The following is a 21,834-nucleotide window of genomic DNA, read 5'->3' on the forward strand; positions in this document are numbered from 1 at the left end:
GGCCATGAACAGAGAAAACCTAAGCAGAGCAGGCACTGACCTGTGGGCTCTGGCCTGAAAAGAGGCCATATTCAGGGACCTATAACAAGGCAAATAAAAGAGGGGTCAAACTTTTACTGAGCACCAATTAACTGTATGCCAGGAATTTTTCTAGGTACTTTACTTATTGGGCCATGTGCTTCATGTCATCTCATGACAAGTCATTTGCTGCCGGTGAGCCTGTTTCATCATTGCGGCAATGGCTCTCCCTTCCAAGCCTATTTTACCTCACTCCCATCTTTTACACTCAATAATGTCCTCCTCCCTTCACTGAGATGGGGCTGTTTGGTATAAGCTCACTCTACCTCTAAATTTCTCATTATTTTCACTTATGCTTGTCATTGTTTTTCTTTCTTGACTTCAGAAAAACTTTCCAAGGCTCCATCTTTAATCCCAATTTTCTTCTCACTTGTATCTTCAAATATCACCTCTGAATTGACCCTTTCCCCTCAGCCTATAAATTTTCTTAAATCTAGAAACATCTCCCATTGACTGCTATCTCCTCCAGAGACTCTCTTCTATGTCTACCCCATGAAATGTCAGCTCCCAGAGCATGATGCTCAATATAGTTGAAAGAATTTTCCCAGCCTTATCTTCCACTTCCTTCCACTCATACCATATTTTCTAGATCCATCAGATTACTAGTTATTCTCTACTGTGTGCCTCAAACTGCCAGTGTCTTTGCATATATGCATATTCTCTTCCCTCTGTCTTCTCCATTGCAATCTTACTCCTCCTAGTAAATCTTACATTGCACTTCCTCCAAAAATACTCAAGATTCACCAGCACAGAAAAACAGACACACAGACCAATGGAAAAGAATTGAGCGTCCAGAAATAAACCCTCACATAGGTGGACAGCTAATTTATGACCAAAGAGCCAAGAACATAAAATGGAGAAAGGAAAGTCTGTTCAACAAATAGTGTTGGGAAATCTAGACAGCCACAGGAAAAAGAATGAATCTAGATTCACTGTCTTACACCATATACAAAAATTAACTCAAAATAGATAAACGACTTGAACGTAAGACCTGAAACCATAAAATACATAAAAGAAATCATGTTAAGTTGGAAACAATAAGATCTGTAGAGTACCTGGTTATATTATTATGTATAATAAAAATTGGAAACAATAATAATGGTGAAAATCTGTGTGAGAGTAAACTCTTTCTTATCAAATTTAGAAATAAACTCATTCAGAAATCTTAGGGCTGTGGAAGATGAGGAGTATGGTTTCTTGGTTTCCTGTCTTAGTAAGGTTTAGCAGTATTCTGTTTGGGAATAACCACTGAAGATTACAACCCCACCACATGGTCAATATACACAAAGATAATACTCCTTACAGTTCCAAACATTTGCAAGCCTTTTTATAAGAACTTTGCTCCTCATGCCTCCAACAGGCAAAGTTGTAACAGGCTATAATTTCAAGGAAATGTCTCATTTTCCTAGCTTCTAGCATCATAGCAGGACAAAAAGAAGCATCAATGAAAATTAATCTGAGTGGAACTCCAATTCAATGATGTAGGACATTTAGATGCACACTTAAACTCACCTGAAACTCTTTTGCTTCCAAAATCTCAGTGCTAGAGCTAAAAATACCATATGCATGATAAATATATGTATAATAAATAAACAGGCTCTATGTTTTGGTTGTGATAGCAAAAACCATTTTCTCCTATGAATCATTTATTCAAATGGCCACCCCTTCTTTACAGTCTATATCCCAATCTATACACCAATTTGGAATCTGATCCCACTACTCAAATGAAACTGTTCTCAACATGGTCACTTAAACACTGATTACATCAAAATATTTATGAGAGTTAAGGAAAGGGCTTTCACAGTCTGATGTTAGAGTACAGTTCATTTCTGTTTGCAGAACCCCCCCCCCACCCCGCCCCCACCACACACACACACATTGTGGTGGGGTTTTCTTGTTTTGTCTCCTATATATTAGCCACACTGAATTACTATGGAATATTTCCCCCAAACCTTTTATAATTGCAAGCCTTTGCTCATGATGCCTCCTTTACCTGACATCACCTTCCTCTGTTGGTGTAGCTGTTGAACAGGACGTTAAGGACTAGTACCAATGTCACTTCCTTTTTGAACCTCTCCTTATTAAGGCCTCCTCCATCACATTAATGGTTCCTTATCTAGTTTTCTATATTTTAAATACACCCTTATTATATCATTTATCATATTGTCTTTCAGCTATTTATATGTATCTCTTCTCTCATTGCATAGCACACAAAATCATAATGATTAATAAATTTGTTGAATTCATGCCTCCCAGTTCCCCTTTGAGTGAGAGTAGCTGACACCACTTTTTACCTATCACTCCCCTCCACCCCACCGCCATGCCACGACTCAATAGGGAAACTAAATGTGAGCTCAGGAGCATACACCTAAACATAGATTAACCTCTAGTCATGTTAGGGCAGAAATACTGGGAGAAAGGCTGCTCTAGAGCTTAGAGACACTTAAAAAGTGAACTGAGGTTCATTTATGCTGTAATTGTGGTGAATGTAAAAAGGAAGTGGGATGAGTTTGATAACTTGTACCTGAAAAAATAATGACAGAAACCCGAGACGTGGAATGGTAAAAGTAGACATTAGAGAGGTAGCAGGCATCCCACTGCTCCTCTTAAGTAGTCCCTGAAATTGTGTTAACGAAATTGTGTTTCACATAAAGAGTCGAGTTGGCAGTCATTGTGTTTTCTCAGGCTACTACTCAATGTTCTAAATATATGGTTTTCTTCATCATTAATTAAAGACTCTAACTTCCAAAGCCATCTCAGTAAAGCCTTTGGCAGAAGAAAATAGAAAATTAGTCTTAAGCACCTATCACTTGTGGTTACTAAACTACTCAGGCAATAACCCAGTCTAGTCTGGTTCTCAAACTTTCACATGTATCAGGATCACCTGAAGGGCTTGTGAAAACACAGATTGCTTGCCCCATCCCCAGAGATTCTTAGTTAATAGATATGAATTGGGGCCCAAGGATTCATATTTCTAGCAAGCATCATCCTCAATGATGCTGATGCTGCTTATTTGGGAAACTCACTCACTTTGAGAACCAATGCCCTCACCGATCTTCCATCCAGTCTGCTTGCTTCCTCATAAACCCTTCCTACTCTTCCAGTCTAATGGGATGTAATCCCAGGCAGCAAGTATCAACAATGCCCAGGCAGGCTGCATCTAAAATAATGAAGAGATAAAGAGATAGCATTATGAAAAAAGGGAAGTGAGAAAGGCATACATGTAGTTGGTAAGAAAGAAAACAAAAAATAGTTATCTTGTGGATTCTGCAACTCCAAAGTTTATACTGTCAAGTGCAGGACATGCCTTCCTATGAGTTCCTCTGCAAAGACTTTAAAAAATATCTCATCCACAGAAGCTCTGTTTGAATCTCCTCAAAAATATGCTGTCTTCACCCCAAGTGTATTGATAACCCTTCCTTCCTTCTCTTCCTTCATTTGCTCCATGATGCTGAAAACAGTGCTAAATGGTTTGCAGTCGTAATAGTAATAAGAAGAATAATCACAGACATACATTTGATTTTTACAACCCAGTGTCAACTAGGATCACTTTGTGCTTTGAGATTCAAATAAAATTGGCTCAAATTTCCAGCTCATGTCTTCTGGGAAATCCTCTGATCCTCCTAATGTCTCCAGAGATTTAATGGGGCTATGTTTTTTGACTAGTCATCTCTAGCTACCCTTCTCTTTGACTCAATTTTAGCTCTCTCTTGAATTCCAGTCAAAATGGCAGGGTAGATAAAAGTGGTACTCAGGACCTCCCACAACCACATCAATATTACAACTAAACTACAGGATAACTCATTATTCAGAAATGCCTGAAATCTAGCAGAATGGAAGTCCTACAAGTAAGGATATAAAAAATAAGCCACTTCGAGACTAGTAGGAGGGGCAGAGACAAGGAACAGACTGGTCCCACACCCACATGTGGCAGATAAAAATCGGGAGGGTTATTTCAACTGCAGAAGTATCCCCTGAGGAGCAAGGGGTCCCAGCCCCATATCAGGCCCCAGCAAGGTTATCATTTAAAATTGAAGGAGAAATAAAGAGATTCCCAGATAAGAAAAAGCTAAAGAAGTACACTACCAAAACATTATTACAAGAAATATTAAAGGGTCTTCTTTAAGAAGAAGAAAATATATATATAAGATAAAAATACGAATAATATAATGACAATAAATACATATGTATCATCCATATGTTCACTGAAGCATTATTTACAACAGCCAAGATATGGAAATAATTTAAGTGTCCATCAATAGATTAATGAATACCAAAGTGATGCATATATACAATGGAATATGTCTCAACCATAAAAAGAATAAAATTTTGCCATCTGCAACAGCATAGATAAACTAGAGTAAAATAAGTCAGACAAAGAAAGACAAATACCATATAAGTTCACTTAAGTGTAGAATCTATAAAAATAATATAAATGAATAAGCAGAACATAAACAGGCTCATACAGAAAATATTTGACAGTTGTCAGATGGGAAGGGGTTTGGGGGGATGGGTAAGAAAGGTGAGGGATTAAGAAGTACAAATTGGTAGTTATAGAATAGTATAGGGATGTAAAGTACAGCATAGGGAACATAGCCAATAATATTGTAATAACTATGTATGGTGTCAGATGGGTACTAGATTTATCAGGGCAATCACTTCATAAGTTATATAAATGTCTAATCACTGGGTTGTACACCTGAAACTGAAATAATATTGTATATCTATTGTATTAAATAATAAAAATTATTAAAAATAATAAAATAAAGAAGCAAAACCAAATAAGATAGAAATAAGGATGCAAAAATAAATAAAAAGATAGATAGATGATAGATAGATTATAGATAGATAGATAGATAGATAGATAGATAGATAGATGATAGATAGATGTAAATAAACAACACAATATTGGGGGGGAAATTTAGATCTCTCTTATTTCTTACTTCTTGCTATATGACCCTTTATCTGCATAGCTTAATCACCCAAATGGGAAATATAGCTGTTGAACCTATGTTTCTTTGCACACACTCTTCATTCAAGGCACTCTTGTATTGTGGACTCTACAGAAGATTTGAAAGTAATAGCAGGGATGTTTATAATTTCACCACATAATAAAACTTAAAATTGAATATTGTTTTTTAAATGTGAAAAAAATTGTCAACATGGAAAATGTTAAGGGAAGATGTGGAGCCACACAAAAATAGAGCCCCTCCTTTAAACTCGATTAGTGTTTAGAATTGTTTTAATTCAAAGATTCATTCATTTCTTCAACAAATATTTATTGAGCAACTACTATGAACCAGGTGTTGTGAAAGACACTGCAGGTACAATACCTAATGGCAGAATAGTGTTGACAAATGAGAAGGTTAATACTGTAGGATGTGCTAGGTTCATGTTCCATAAGTCAGGCTGAAGTCATAAGGGAGGCTTCTTAGAGGTAGTAACCTCTAAGCTGATTTTTGAAAGGTGAGTTGGAATGGGGTATTGAGAGGTATAGAGATGAGGCTGGAAAGTTGCACTAGGGCCAGAAAATGAAGGTCCTTAAATATCCTATTAAGGTACTTATTCTTTAACATGTTTAATGTGAATCCTAGTAGCTGGCACAAAGTAAGTTCTCAGTAAATCTTATCCTTTATGATTTGTTCTAGCACAATAAAAAGTCAATGAAGGACTTTAAGTGGTGGTGGTGGTGGTGGTGGTGGTGGTGGTGGTGGTGGTGGTGTGTGTGTATTTGTGACATGGTGGGGGTATTGACATAAGATTTGCATTTGCAAGTTCTCTTTGGCTATAGGGAGGAAAATAGATTGTGGAGGATCAATATTAGAACTAATGAGGTAGTATAGAGGCCTACTGGAGTAATCTGACAAAATATGATGGTAGCTGGAATTAAGAATGGCAATAGAGAAGACAGAAAAGTGGTAAAATGTTATAGATGGGATGAGGTGAAGAAAAGGATAATCTCAAGGATGACATTGAGTTTCCTAGTTGAGCAAATAAGTGAGTGTTGGTGCCACTCACTGAAATAGAGAACACTGGAAGAAGAGGAGGGGAAAGAGAAAGGGGGAAATTATGCTTTCTATTTTTGAATGCCTAGCTTTATTGCCTGTGGGACATGCAGGCAGCTGGGCAAAGGCTGAAACTAATGAGAAAATCTGGCCTAGAAATGTAACTTTTAGAACCTGACAGCCTTTAGAGAGTAATTAAATCCATGGATGAAATCACCCTCCGAGGATAAGAGGAGGAGCAGGCCAAGGGAAGAACCCTGAGGATGAACTGAGGAACCAGAGCTGTTGATCAAGATCAAGAATCTAGAGAAATAGGAAGAAATGGAGAGCGTACATGAAGGAGAGGATTTAAAGGAGAAAGTGTTTCAAATCTTGTTGGAAATTCAAGTAAGTTTAAGAAAGTTTTAAATTGTCTTTAATATACCACTCTCTTAGCCTAAGTGAACCTACTATTTGCCTTCATGGAAATCTCTGCCCTTTAAACTTTCTGTTCTTACCCCCCACCCCCACCCCCTTTTTTTGTTACGTATTCTTAACAATTCTCATTTGCCTCCTTCATAGCTTAAATCCCATTACCAACCTTTTTAACATTGTCCCTACCATTGTTGGCCAATAGCTCTAAATCAATCCATATTAAACAACCGACGCTGGCCCTGTCTACTACTTAGAATCCTTTTCTCTCCCTATTTTCACTTCTAATCAACATCTATGACATTCCCAATTATATCTATTTCAAATATTTTCCATCTTCCTAAAAGCATGGCAACCTTCTCAACACCAGTCCCAGTAAACAACTTTACCTCCTATTTACCGGGAAGACGGGTCCACTGATGTGAGCTTTCTTGGAAACTTCCCTCTTTCACACTTTAACGTCTCTTATCTTTTTTCATTCTTTCCCTCTTCCTATCTATTAAAACTAAAAAAAATCCTCTTCTCCAAATCTAACTTACATGTTACCTTAACCTCGGTCCCTGGTCATCCCTGACCTATCTCTAAATGTTGTTTTTTTTCTCTACTCTGGCCACTGCCTTCCTGTCTACTGGTATAAGTAAATTCAAGTCCTCTGTGGCAGACAGACTCTAACACTATAATTCCCACCTCATGGTGTTCATGACCTTGGATAGTGGAACCTGTGACTTGTTTCTAACAATCAGAATATGGCAAAGGTAACAGGATGTACATGATTATGTGTATGTGACTAAGATATATAATGTCTGTCTTTCAAGGACATACTTTCTCTTGCTGACATATTGGAATTCTCATGTGCAAGGCACTGAGGGTAGCCTACAACCAATAGCCATCAAAACTGTGGTCCTTAGTACAACAGCACACAAGAAACTGAATACTGCTAAAAGCCAAAGTGGGTGCTCCCCCAGTCCAGCATCAGATGAGACTGCAGCCTCAACAGACACCTTGATTGCAGCTTTATGACACCCTAATGCAGATCCAGTTTGACCAATCCTCCCATTGAGAAGTGAAGTTTATTTCTCCAACCCTTGAATCTTGGCCTGTGGCTTGCTTTTACTATCAGAATGTGGTTGAAATAGCGCTTTTTAACTTCAGAGACTGAGACTTAAGAGATCTGCAGCCTTGACTACTTTTATGTACTTGGAACATATCTTCTTATCCCACCTCTATGCTGTGAGAAGCCAAGCCTCATGAATAAACTATGTGGAAGACAACCAATCCTCTTTGGTGAACAGCCCCAGCTGAACTCTCAGCCAACAGCCAGCACTCACTGCAGTCATGTGAGTGAGCCATTTTCAATGTTCCTGTCAATCAAGTCTCCAGATGACATCGGCCTCCCCGTGCCCCAGTCTACACCATGTAGAGCTGAAGAACCACCCAGATGAGTCAAATCCACTCACAGAAATGTGAGAAACAAATTGTTATTATTTTTAATACACTATGTCTGGGGTTGATTGTAAATCAGAAATAGGTAACTAAAACACTTGCTATGCTTTTCATCTTCTCTGACGCAGCAGTTTATTTAAAGATCAATAATGACCTTAGTCTGAAAATTCAGTAGCCTTTTCTTTGCTTCAAGGCATATGACACTTGCGAAATTTTTTCTGTTGATGCTTTCTTTTCCTTTCATATTTGTGAAATACTCTAGGACTCCATTTCTTCCCTTCATTCCCCAAATGTAGATGTTTCCCAAGGTACAAGGACATTTCTCTCTAAACTCTCTTCCTTGGTAGTCTCATTCAATCTCATTGTTTTAAATATCACCTCTGGGCAGATAATGTCTAAAGCCTTTAAGAGGAATGATGACTAGAAGCTCAAGGTCTGGAAATGGGCCAGACAGTGCTTTAATCCTGAATCTGCCAATTACCAGCCATGTGACACTGAAGTGGTTTAACCTTTAAACCTCTCCTCTTAAATCTGGATAATAATAGCATCTTGCTCATGAGGTTATCAATTCAGCCTGCCACAGAATAAGCACTCAGTAAATCCGTGCTTTTCAATGTTTTACAGTTTTTCATATCACTGCTTGCATAAGCAAAATGATAATATTTGCATGCACTCAGGGTAAATGGAAGCAGCTGCTCAGATCAAGGACAATGGACCAAAGAGCTTTGGTCTCTCCAGAACCCTGTAGAGTCCAGTCTCCACCCTAGGGGATAATCACTATTGGCATACCAATGGGAAGCTTTACAGTAAGTGGTACCAATTATTATTTTTATTTCTGGTCCTGAGCTCTCTCCAAAGATCCATGTCCTCTTTACTGGATACCTTCCACCAACCCCATCCTAAAAACCAGATAATGATTCTTAAAGTGAGGTCCCCTGATCAGTAGTATAAGTATCAGCTAAGAAATTGTTAGAAATGCAAATGTTCATGCATTCTTAGAAATGCAAATGCAAATGATCAAACCTGCTGAATCAGCAACTCTGGGGATGGCCCCAGCAAATTGTGTTGTAACATACTTGTGGTGATTTTGATGCAGGCTGAAGTGTGAGAACCAAGGACCGTAGTGATTTTCACTTGGCGTAGCCATGCCTGCTCCCCTCCCCTTGCTCCCTATTTGGTTTCATTCGTTCTACTCCCCTCCCAGCTCTCTGGGCCTCAAACCTCAGATTAATTCTTGACTCTTCCTTCCTACTTTCCTTCCATATCAAATCATTCACTAATCCTGTCTTTGCCTCCAGCAATATTATTCACATCTCTTTCTTTCTCACTCTCAAACCAATCACTCAAAATCTAACTTACCAATGACCAATTTCACTAACAGCCAGGTAGGATAAAGCAAATTTAATTTTAAAATTAAATTAATATATCATTAAATATTAATAAAAGTATAACTAAAATAATAAATTATAATTATATAAATAAAGTGAATTTTAAATTATAACTAAATTAATTATTAGTTATAGTAAATAAAATTACTTTTATTTTTAAAGTTTATGTTTTATAGTCAAATCTGCCCATTATTTTCTTCATGTCTTCTATCACTTCTAAGTTCACTATTTCCTTGCCCCTCCAGAAACTTGATAAATATCTAATTCTATTTTGCTAGTTTTTCTACACTTCAATATTCTTACATTTAACTCTTGAATTCTCTGAGTATTGTTTTGTGGGGTTTTTTATGTAAAGTGAAGGTCAAATTACCTGCCCACTTTTTGCTCACAAGGGGGTGATTCGTCCTTTACAATTTTAAGTTCTGAATTCTGGCCACACATGAAGATCAAAGAAGATGAGCAGGAAGAGAGAACTGCTCTGATTGTTTCACAAGCCAGTGGTTGTCCCACTTTCTACATTTGGCTGTCCTTCTCTGAAGGGCCTCTCTTTCTTATTAGCAGCTTAGAATGGACTTATTTGCTAGAAACTAAGACAGGAGTGTTTTAGATAAATTAGCTTGAAAATCCTTAAATGCTCAAAAATTAGTGTTAGGAAATTAAACCTTTTGGATCTTTCCTTACTGCGAGGCAGTTTCTCTCCCTGGCCCAGCTAAGGAAGTGGAAACAAGGAGGAGACTGAGTAAAAGTCACTACAAGATAAGAGAAAATGGCAGACCCACTTTTCTGCCCTGATAGAATGTGTAAAGCAGGAAGCAGGGCTTAGAAGACAGGAGTCAGAAACATGTGGGATGTTTCTTTTTCAAAAAATTATTTTTATTGATTGCAGAGAGGAAGGGAAAAAGAGAGAGAGATGGAAACATCAATGATGAGAGACAATCATTGATCGGCCGCCCCCTGCACACCCCCTACTGGGGATCAAGCCCGCAACCAGGGCCTGTGCCCTTGACTGGATTCGAACCTGGGACCCGGCAGTCTGCAGGCTGACACTCTAGCCACTGAGCCAAACCAGCTAGGGCTCATCATTGATGTTTCTAGCTCTCTCTCCCTCTCCCTTCCTCTCTGAAATCAATAAATACATTTTTTTTAAAAAAAACAAAAAAGAAGGCAGCCATCTGCAAGCCTGGTAGAGAGGCCTTTAAAGAAACCAACACCTTGATCTTAGACTTCTAGCTTCCAGAACTGTGAGAAAATAAACTTTCTTTTTTGTTTTTTAATATTTTTTATTGATTAAGATATTACATATGTGTACCCTCTACCCCCCCTCCCCCCGCTCATCCCCTCACCCCCCCCCCCCCCGTTGTCCGTGTCCATTGGTTAGGCCTATATGCTTGCATATAAGTCCTTTGGTTGATCTTTCCCCCTTGCCCCCACCCTCCCCTACCTTCCCTCCAAGGCCCGACAGTCCAATCAAAGCCTCTCCGTCTCTGGATCAGTCCTTGTTCATCAGTTTATGTTGTTCATTATATTCCACATATAAGTGAGATCTTGTGGTATTTATCCGCTCTCCAGTTCCATCCATGCTGTGGCAAATGGTAAGAGTTCCTTTTTCTTCTTCCTCTTCTTAAAGAATACCTTTCAGCATTTCATATAATGCTGGTTTGGTGGTGATGAACTCCTTTAGCTTTTTCTTATCCGTGAAGCTCTTTATCTGACCTTCCATTCTGAACGATAGCTTTGCTGGATAAAGTAATCTTGGTTGCAGGTTCTTGCTATTCATCTCTTTGAATATTTCTTGCCACTCTCTTCTGGCCTGCATGGTTTCTGTTGAGAAATCAGCTGACAGTCGGATGGGTACTCCCTTGTAGGTAACTGACTGTCTTTCTCTTGCTGCTTTTAAGATTCTCTCTTTATCTTTTGCTCTTGGCATTTTAATTATGATGTGTCTTGGTGTGGTCCTCTTTGGATTCCTTTTGTTTGGGGTTCTCTGCGCTTCCTGGACTTGTAAGTCCATTTCTTTCACCAGGTGGGGGAAGTTTTCTGTCATTATTTCTTCAAAAAGGTTTTCAATATCTTGCCCTCTCTCTCCTTCTGGTACCCCTATAATTCTGATGTTGGAACGCTTGAAGTTGTCCCAGAGGTTCCTTACACTATCTTCATATTTTTTGAATCTCTTTTCTTTTTTCTTTTTCGGTTGGGTATTTTTTGTTTCTTTGCATTTCAAATCTTTGACTTGATTCTTGGGATCCTCTTGTCTGCTGTTGGATCTCTGTAAATTATTCTTTATTTCAGTCAGTGTATGCTTAATTTCTAGTTGGTCCTTTTTCATGTCCTCCATGGTCTCACTATACTCCTTGAGGGATTCATTAAATTTATCGGCGGTTTCCATAAAATTCTTGACAAACCTTATAAACGTGGCCTTGAACTCTATATCCAGTCGTCTGGCCTCCTCCGTTTCTGCCAATTGTGACCTGTTTCTTTGTCTCCACATTTTGGCTGCTTTCCTGTGTTGATAGAGTGGCCTGCGCGCCAGGTGTCCTGTAGGGCCCAGTGGCTCAGCCTCCCCAGTTACCTGGGGTGGACACTCTTGGTGCACTCTTGGTGCCTTGGTTGTTGTAGGATCACTGGGAGGAATTGACCTCCAGGCCAATTGGCTGTGGGAAGCAGCTGTGTCTGAAGTGGGAGAATGGACCCCCTCTGACCACTGGGTACAGTGGCTCCTGGTTCTAAGGAGGTGCTAATTCAGCCCCTGCCTGAGGCCACAGAGCAGGAACCACGAAGAGGCTCAGCTGTGAAGCAATGCAAGCCGCTGCGGGGCCTTGGGCCTTCTCTTGGAAGTTCCGGGTCTGCTTGGCTGGGCTATAGTTAGGTACATTCACATGCAAAAGCCTCTGCTGCAGCCTGGGTGGGGCAGGGTCTCAGGGAGTCAAAAGGGCGGAGAAAGAAGCTATGGCTGATTCTCCGCGCCCGGAGTCGCGCGTCTCAGTGTCCCAGTAACGGCTGCAAGCACCTCTGAGGGAAATCCGCCCTCAAGTTCGCCCGCTGCCGCCTGAGAGAGCAGCCTCTGCCCTTATGAGACCTGGGTCCCCAGAGACTTCCCGGAACCGGAGTTCAGAGCAGTCGGGAGCTTGTGATTCAAAAAGACAGCCGCGTCCTCAGGTGCCACCCCCTTTCCGCGCGCGCGAGCCGCCGCCGCCGTACCTCTGCACTCAGCCTCTGCAGCTCCTCTGGCTCTCAGCGTGCTTTTCTTTTCTTCTAGTTGTAGAAATTACACTCAGCCAGCCTTCCTGTTGTTTTGGACGATGTTTGCTCCGTCCTTTGGGATAATTTTCAATTGTTGTGTGGGGCGACTATTTCCCGGTGTTTATCTATGCCGCCATCTTAGTTTCTCCTCAGAAAATAAACTTTCTTATTAGCAGCTTAGAATTAGCAGCTTAAATTTCATTTAAACCACTCAGTCTGTGCTATTTTGTTATGGCAGCCCAAGAAAAATAAAACTATGGCATAGTCATCTGATAATAGGTTAACTGTTCAACAATTCACAAGGTGTATCTGGCTTTGAGAGGTGATTTTACATGTAAGAATTTACATTTTTTAACATACCACTATATTATGAAAATAGATCTTTAGGGCCCAACATGAAGACTTTAGGAAAATACCACAATGAAATATGAATCTACATAATCAAGGAGTGTATGAATCTGTATCTCCTTGCAGAAATAACTACTATTGAATTCTAGTACAAGACCCAAGAGGGAGGACTAAGTTAAAGCTGAGACATTCCACAATTCTCTAAGAAATCTCTTTTTATCAGAACTAGGTCACTGATCATTTAGTAACTGCCATGACCGCCAGTGTCTTGGAGGAGGCTGTGGATATTCCTGTGAAAGGCCCTATTATTCTAACAACAAAAGTTATTAAATTGCCACTTTGTACCTCTCCAGACTGAATGAAGAGCTCCCGCCTGGTACTTGCACTCCAACATGTTTACAATTATGCTCGCCAGTTTCATCCCAATAGCATGCCTTGCTCTTAGGCACCTGTTTATCATGCATTGTTCATTGTGATTAAATTGACAGCAGGGTCTGAAGGTCGAAGGAAATGAAAGAGAAAAAGAGGGAGACCATTTTATGTGGGACCATTGTAATTATGCTTCCACTATAGTTTTGTGTTTTGGCACTGGCTACAATAAGGGGCAGACACATCGCCGTCCTTTCTAACACTGGTACAAACAGCCTTGCAAATAAGCTATTAATAGCATTCTCTCTTCTCCAAACAATCCTCTTTTTCTGCCTCTTCCCACATCACTAGTACAAAAAAATTTGCCTAAAATGTACAATATTTAAATTATGCTTAAATTATTATTATGAACTTATTCGTGTACCTCCGTAAATAGATTATAAACTCCTGGGGAGAGGAACTATGATCTCTGGTGTACTGTTGAACCCAGCAGCAGCACCTGGTACAGAGTAGGCAGATAATAGACATTTAACAAATGAAACTCAGTTCCCAAGAAAAATACCACCAAGACCTTAAATGGGAAAGGAATGCCTTAATAAATCACCTTCTACCTACTTATCTGTTTCTGTAACTCACTCTAAATTTTTTTGGACTCTAAATATGTATGACTTGAGCAGAATCTAACCCACTCTCTTCTTAGCTTTCCAAGAGCAAAATCTGGCCCCAAAAAATCTTTGTTCCAACCTTTTCCCCCTCATTTATGACCCTTCCTCTCTGAGATGCCCTTCAGATTCCCTACCTCCACATGTCATGGTTGATCCTCTTTCTTTCATGAAGCCTAGCCCAACTACTGCATTTCAAACTGATCTTTTCCTCTTCATATTCCTATTGTATTTATTGTCATGCAATTCTCCTTGTGTTGATTCATGTTGTGAATCCTCCCCCTACAATTGAACTCTTAGAGCTCAGTAACATTTACTAGTATACTTTAATAGCACCTAACACATGATGCACAACAGAAACTCAATACTTGCTTAGTAAGTTTTTTTTTTCTAAAGTGAGAGGAAAGCATTTACCCAATGCGCTCACATCTCTCCCACCTTCCTTCTTAGTTCATCCAAAAGGCAAAAATGCCAAATCAATTGGTCTTATTACAGAACACTGATTGGGCCAAATTTACTTTGGGGGGATGACTTTAAAAAATCACTCACTTATTAAACCATTATTTATTGAGGTCCTCAATAAATAATAATTGCTCTATGGAACAAGGCAGACACACTGGGGATTTGCAGTGAATAGACTTACAACTCCCTCTGTAGCAAGAAGTGACAATAAAGACATCGACAAACAAATGAGATCATCTTAGATTAAAGAATACAAAGAATAAATAGAACACAGTAAAGAGACTGTCTTAGAGAGGTAATTTATTTAGTTTAAGGTGTCAGAAAAGGCCCAAGGAGGTGAGAATTTAGCCTAAATAAAGAGAAGGAGCCATTATGCAAAGATCAGATGAAGCAAGGCCAAAGAGGATGGAGGAGAGTCAGGAGTAAGGTGGGGGGCAAGAAGTGAAGAGTCACCAGACCATGAAGCACCACGAGGGCCATGATGTCCAGGTTAGCCAGGAGGTTGACATTTTATTCTAAACTAGTGGCCCGGTGCACGAAATTCATGCATGGGGGAGGGGTTATCCCTCAACCCGGCCTGCACCCTCTCCAATCTGGGACCCCTCGGGGGATGTCTGACTGCCGGTTTAGGCCCGATCCCTGCTCGGGCCTAAACCGGCAGTCAGATATCCCTCTCACAATCCAGGACCACTGGCTTCTAACTGCTTGCCTGCCTGCGTGTCTGATTGCCCCTGATTCTGCCTGCCAGCCTGATTGCCCACAACTGCCCTCCCCTGCCGGCCTGATCACCCCCAACTGCCCTCCCCTGCCAGCCTGATCGCCCACAACTACCCTCCCCTGCCACAACCCGCCTCCTCCATTGGGACCTGCCTCCTCTGCACGAGGCGGCGGAGACACCAGGACGGGCCTCCTCCGCGTCGCACAGAACCATGGGACCCCCAGGCCTCACCGCCTGGAGTGGCCACTGGGCCCCACCTCTGCTGTGCATGTGGCCATCTTGTGGTGACCATCTTGTGATGACATAGTGCAAGGGTGTGACTACACCTAAGCTTTTATTATATAGGATAGAATGGAAAGCCACTGGAAGATTTTAACAGGAAAGAATATGAACTGATTTATAATTTAAACCCTAATCCTGGCTGTGGCACTGGGAATGATTGTGATAAGGCAAGAATGGAAACAGGGCTGTAGTTACAACACTGTAATCCATGCAGTAATCCTGGCAGGAAGTGATAGAGGCCTGGATTAGTGTGGCAGCAGTGAAAAGAGTGAGAAGTGTATGGATTCAGAAGACATTTTGGTAGTAAAACCAAGAGGACTTATTGATGGATAAGACATTGCAGATGTGAGTAAGGACAAAGGAGAAATTTAGGGTGACTTATAGACTTTTGGCCCAAGCAATTGGGTGCCATTAACTGATATGGGAAAGAGTTGGGGATATGCAGGTTTAAAATAGGGGTTGGATATGGAAACCCCTATTTTAAATATGTTCATTTTTTATTTTTTATTATTATTTTAGAGAGGGGGGAAGAGAGAGAGAGAGGGAGAGAGAGATTCACTGGTTGATTCCTGTATGTGCCCTGACCAGTTTAAACCCATAACCCTGGAGTATTGGGACAATGCCCTAACTAACTGAGCTACCTGGCCAGGGCCTGGATATGTTAATTTCAAAATGACTGTTAGGCATTCAGTTAAGTCCATGTAGAAGAATCAATTAAGTCACCACGGTTTATCATGGGAACCTGCAACCATTTCTTTCTTTTTGTATGGCTACCTAAGCTGGCTGATCATTGCTTCCATGATGCAACAGAAAGTTCCTGTACCATATAGTTACCCAGAGGTGAAGCATGCAGGATTTCACTTTTTAGGATTATGAAGAAGTAAAAGCTCTACATTGACCTCTAGTCTAAACCACACACTCCATCCTAGGAGCATGGACATCACATAATAAGGAATGTTAATTGGATTAAGACCAAAAGTATGTGATCCTAGAGTCCAGGTTTTTATTTCTCCATTCAACCATTTACTACCTAGTTTAATTTGTATTTCTGCACCCATACCTATATGCAGCAAATGACAGGAAGAAGCTGAAAAATACCCAATGATCATACAACTCTCTTGAGACTTGTGTTAATATCACCTCACTCTCTAAGTCTATGACCTTGAGAGCTGCCATTAAGAAACTATTTCTCTCATTAGAATTTCTGAAGTTACCTGATCCTTTGTACTGCATTGCTAAAATGCTTTCCCATTGGGTGAAACTATTTATGTTATGGGGGAGTGGGTGGTGATATCATGCTTAGATATGGCTCAAAAAATGTGTTTTTAAGCTACTAGAGTTAATACATGAATTTGGCAATGTAGCAGGATACAAAATTAACCCCAAGAAATCTGAGGCATTTCTATACACCAATAGTGAACTTTCAGAAAGAGAGATTATAAAAACAATCCCGTTTACCATCGCACCAAAAAAATTAAGCTACCTAGGAATAAACTTAACTAAAGAGGTAAAAGACCTCTACTCAGAAAACTACAGGACGTTGAAAAAAGATATAGAGGAAGACATAAACAGATGGAAGAACATACCGTGTTCATGGATTGGTAGAATCAACGTCATTAAAATGTCCATACTACCCAAAGCAATCTATAAATTCAACGCACTTCCCATTAAAATACCAACGGCATACTTCAGAGATCTAGAACGAACTCTCCAAAAATTCATCTGGAATAAAAAAAGACCTCGAATAGCTACAGCCATCCTGAAAAAGACCAAAGTAGGTGGGATCTCAATACCAGATATCAAGTTGTATTACAAAGCCACTGATCTCAAAACTGCCTGGTACTGGCACAAGAATAGGCATATAGATCAATGGAATAGAATAGAGAGCCCAGAAATCGGCCCGAACCAATATGCTCAATTAATATTTGACAAAGGAGGCAAGAACATACAATGGAGCCAAGATAGTCTCTTCAATAAATGGTGTTGGGAAAATTGGACAGATATATGCAAGAAAATGAAACTAGACCACCAACTTACACCATACACAAAAATAAACTCAAAATGGATAAAGGACTTAAATGTACGACAGGAAACCATAAAAATTCTAGAAGAATCCCAAGGCAACAAAATCTCAGACATATGCCGAAGCAATTTCTTCACTGATTCAGCTCCTAGGGCACTTGAAACTAAAGAGAAAATGAACAAATGGGACTACATCAAAATAAAAAGCTTCTGCACAGCAAAAGAAACCATCAACAAAACAACGAGAAAACCCACTATGTGGGAAAACATATTTGCCAATGTCATATCTGATAATGGCCTAATCTCCAAAATTTATAGGGAACTCATACAACTCAACAAAAGGAAGATAAACAATCCAATCAAAAAATGGGCAAAGGACCTAAATAGACACCTTTCAAAAGAGGACATTCAGAAAGCCAAGAGACATATGAAAACATGCTCAAAGTCACTAATCATCTGAGAGATGCAAATCAAAACAACAATGAGGTACCATCTCACACCTGTCAGACTGGTTATCATCAACAAATCAACAAACGACAAGTGCTGGAGAGGATGTGGAGAAAAAGGAACACTTGTGCACTGCTGGTGGGAAAGCAGACTGGTGCGGCCACTATGGAAGACAGTATGGAGTTTCCTTAAAAAACTGAAAATGGAACTCCCATTTGACCCTGTGATCCCACTTCTGGGAATATATCCCAAGAAACCAGAAACACCAATCAGAAAGGATATATGCACCCCTATGTTCATAGCAGCACAATTCACCATAGCTAAGATCTGGAAACAGCCTAAGTGCCCATCAGTAGATGAATGGATTAGAAAACTGTGGTACATCTACACGATGGAATACTATGCTGCTCTAAAAAGGAAGGAACTCTTACCATTTGCAACAGCATGGATGGAACTGGAGAGCATTATGCTAAGTGAAATAAGCCAGTCAATGAAGGAGAAATACCACATGATCTCACTCATTCATGGATAATAGAGACCATTATAAACTTTTGAACAATAATAGATACAGAGGCAGAGCTGCCTCAAACAGATTGTCAAACTGCAGCGGGAAGGCCGGGGAGGGTTGGGGGGCAGGAGGTAGGGGGGTAAGAGATCAACTAAAGGACTTGTATGCATGCATATAAGCATAACCAGTGGACATAAGACATTGGGGGATAGGGGAGGCTAGGGGACTGTCTAGGGTGGGGCGATAAAATGGACACATATGTAATACCCTTTGTAATACTTTAAGCAATAAATTAAAAAAAATGTGTTTTTAAAAGCAAATACAGTATTTCTTATTTAATGATGTTCTTTGTATGAATGACTCCCTTGAGAGAGGTGTCCTATAGGTAAATGCCATCAAGTAATATCCAGTTCCCAACCTTATCCTAGAAAAGAGCTGATACAACTGCTGTATAAAAATTTCACTGTTTTTGTTAATATATATCACAGCTAATATCCTTCAGAAAATAAGGTATTAAACTGTGTCTATAATGGAAGTATTTGCAAAAGGAGCTTTAGGATTTTTTAAATGACCTAACAATAATCTAGGTTGTGGAAAATAAACACAAGCATAATTGTCATTGTGAGAAATCCTAGCAATCCTTTGTAAAAATATCAACCATCAATTCACCAAAGCAATAATAAATTGAGAACAGAAAAGTCCAAGCAAGCACACACAATAGTATCTTGCTTATTGATGGGTATTAAGTATTGCCAGACATTCTCATGGCTCTCATACATGTATATTCCTAAACAAGCACCTACACCAATAGTTTTAATACTCACTCCCAGCAAAAGACCTTATTTAAAATACACTGAAATTCTCTTTATCTGTCTCCAGACTCTAGGAACTAAGGCCATATTTGAGTCAAGGCTCCAAATGATTTAATGAGCAAAATATCCAGAGAAATGCCAGGGTTCCCCTCTGCCTCTCATGAGAAATTAATCAAAAATTAAGTCTTCCCCAAAGGATGTCCAATGCCCTCTCCCCCACCCCCATCAAGAAAACTCCTGTTGCTTTCCTCATATCAGCAGTTGTGCAGTAACTCTGTACTGAATCTCAAGAAACTCAAGATTTTTCTATTTAAAGTCCTGAGGAAACTATACCTGGCATGAATTCTTATGGGAATGAGAAGTTGCCTTTATGTTCGGCATAGCTTCTCTGGTTGCCCTGATGAAATATCTCAGAATTCAAGGTAGCACTTTTCTTAATGGCCTAGAGGCTGCTAACTCCAACCTGGAACCCAGAGCCTCTGCAAAGACTTAAGGGCATTTCGGGGCTAGCCTTTGCGGCTCTGCATCAACCCCGCCTGATTTTGAACTACCTCTCCCACCCCACTGAAGTTTTTCTCCTTTTTCTGTTATCAATCACTGGCCAAAGTCTTTTATGTTCTTTATTTCTCACTCAACATGGCATCTTCTCCTCAGTGTTTAAATTGTTGAGGAGTCCACAGTGTCAAAGTTTAAGGTGTAGATACAAGAAGATATTCCTTGCTCCCTCCCACCGCTTCCCCAGGTCACTGAACTGTTTCTCTCTGCACCCAACTTTGTATTTTAAATAGATCATTTCTGAGATCTTGTGTGACTTTTAAACTAAAGCCTAATTCAATAGAAGGAAGGAAATCAGAGCTTCTCTGTGCTTATGGTTTTATTATTTACAACTCAGCTATGCAGCATGAAGGGGTGGTATAAAACAGAAAGCAGAGCCATGCTTGCCTCTTAAGTTTTCTTGGTGTTTTTACAGCTCATCAGGAGGAAGTTTCCTGTGCCCAACTCAACTAAAAATAATGCCTCAAAAAGCCAGCCTTGTTTTGCAGGTGTTACACATTGCTGTTTTTAATGTAATGTATGTGGAAGGATAATTATGCAGTGGCCCTCAACTTTGCCTCACAGTCATTCATCATAACTATTTCTTGGTGATAATGTGCTACTGGAGACATGTAAGATTTCTATTTCAATGAAGAAGAATTTATGAAACTTTGTCCATGGCTTTGATGAAGCAGAAGTCTAAATGCCAGTATAACTGAAATGCAGGGCACATTTTTGTAAAGCTATCCTGGGGGGAAACAAAACAAACACACAATAGTAACTATAAAAAAAATCCCTGAGCATTTAAGCTATAAATATTTATAGTATCTTCTATTTGTATAAGCACTTTATGGTTACAAAGAGATGCTCATTCATTCTGTCATTTAATCCCCACAACACCTTTGTGATAAAGGAAGAAACGCTTTTTTTTTTCTTTCTATTTTCCAAATCGCACAACCATGACTCAAAGGCTGGTAAGTGGCCTGGGCTTGCACCTAGATCTAGCACTTTCTCATTACAATGCTAATAATGTACTGTCCTTCAAATCTGAGGCCAAGGTCTTTGTGTTGCTTTACCTAGTAATCATGACAGGCAAAATGTGCCATAAACATTCTGTAGCCTAGCCATCTTGTCTAGTGATGCATATTGCTTAAAAGGCTGGTCCCAGCCCTGGCTGGTTTGGCTCAGTGAATAGAGGATCAACAGGCTCAATCAACATTAGGGGGTGTACAGGAGGCAGCCGATCAATGATTCTCTCTCATCATTGATGTTTCTGTCTCTCTCTCCCTCTCCCTTCTTCTCTGAAATCAATAAAAATATGTTATAAATAAATAAATAAATAAATAAATAAATAAATAGCTGGTCCCAGTTGTGGATTTAGTCTATAAATGTGAACTAGACTGTTTTATTTAACTATTGTGTGTGGACATCAAAATTGTGATCTTGATTACACTAGCACCATGCTTTAAAAAGAATATTTTTTTCCAGTTACTAGAACAGGTTTACAGGTATCTATCCATACTCTGATATGATGCAAGTTTTTGACAAAAACAGAAGCTCTGACCAGAATGAAGACACCTGGTGCTTCACGGATCAGAGTCATTATTAAATATTTATGTTCTACAAATGGGACTACATCAAAATAAAAAGCTTCTGCACAGCAAAAGAAACCATCAACAAAACAACGAGAAAACCCACTGTGTGGGAAAACATATTTGCCAATGTCATATCTGATAATGGCCTAATCTCCAAAATTTATAGGGAACTCATACAACTTAACAAAAGGAAGATAAACAATCCAATCAAAAAATGGGCAAAGGACCTAAATAGACACCTTTCAAAAGAGGACATTCAGAAAGCCAAGAGACATATGAAAACATGCTCAAAGTCACTAATCATCCGAGAGATGCAAATCAAAACAACAATAAGGTACCATCTCACACCTGTCAGACTGGTTATCATCAACAAATCAACAAACGACAAGTGCTGGAGAGGATGTGGAGAAAAAGGAACACTTGTGCACTGCTGGTGGGAAAGCAGACTGGTGAGGCCACTATGGAAGACAGTATGGAGTTTCCTTAAAAAACTGAAAATGGAACTCCCAT

Source organism: Myotis nattereri (genome assembly GCF_964212035.1).
Source record: "Myotis nattereri genome assembly, chromosome: 5".
NCBI lineage: Eukaryota > Metazoa > Chordata > Mammalia > Chiroptera > Vespertilionidae > Myotis > Myotis nattereri.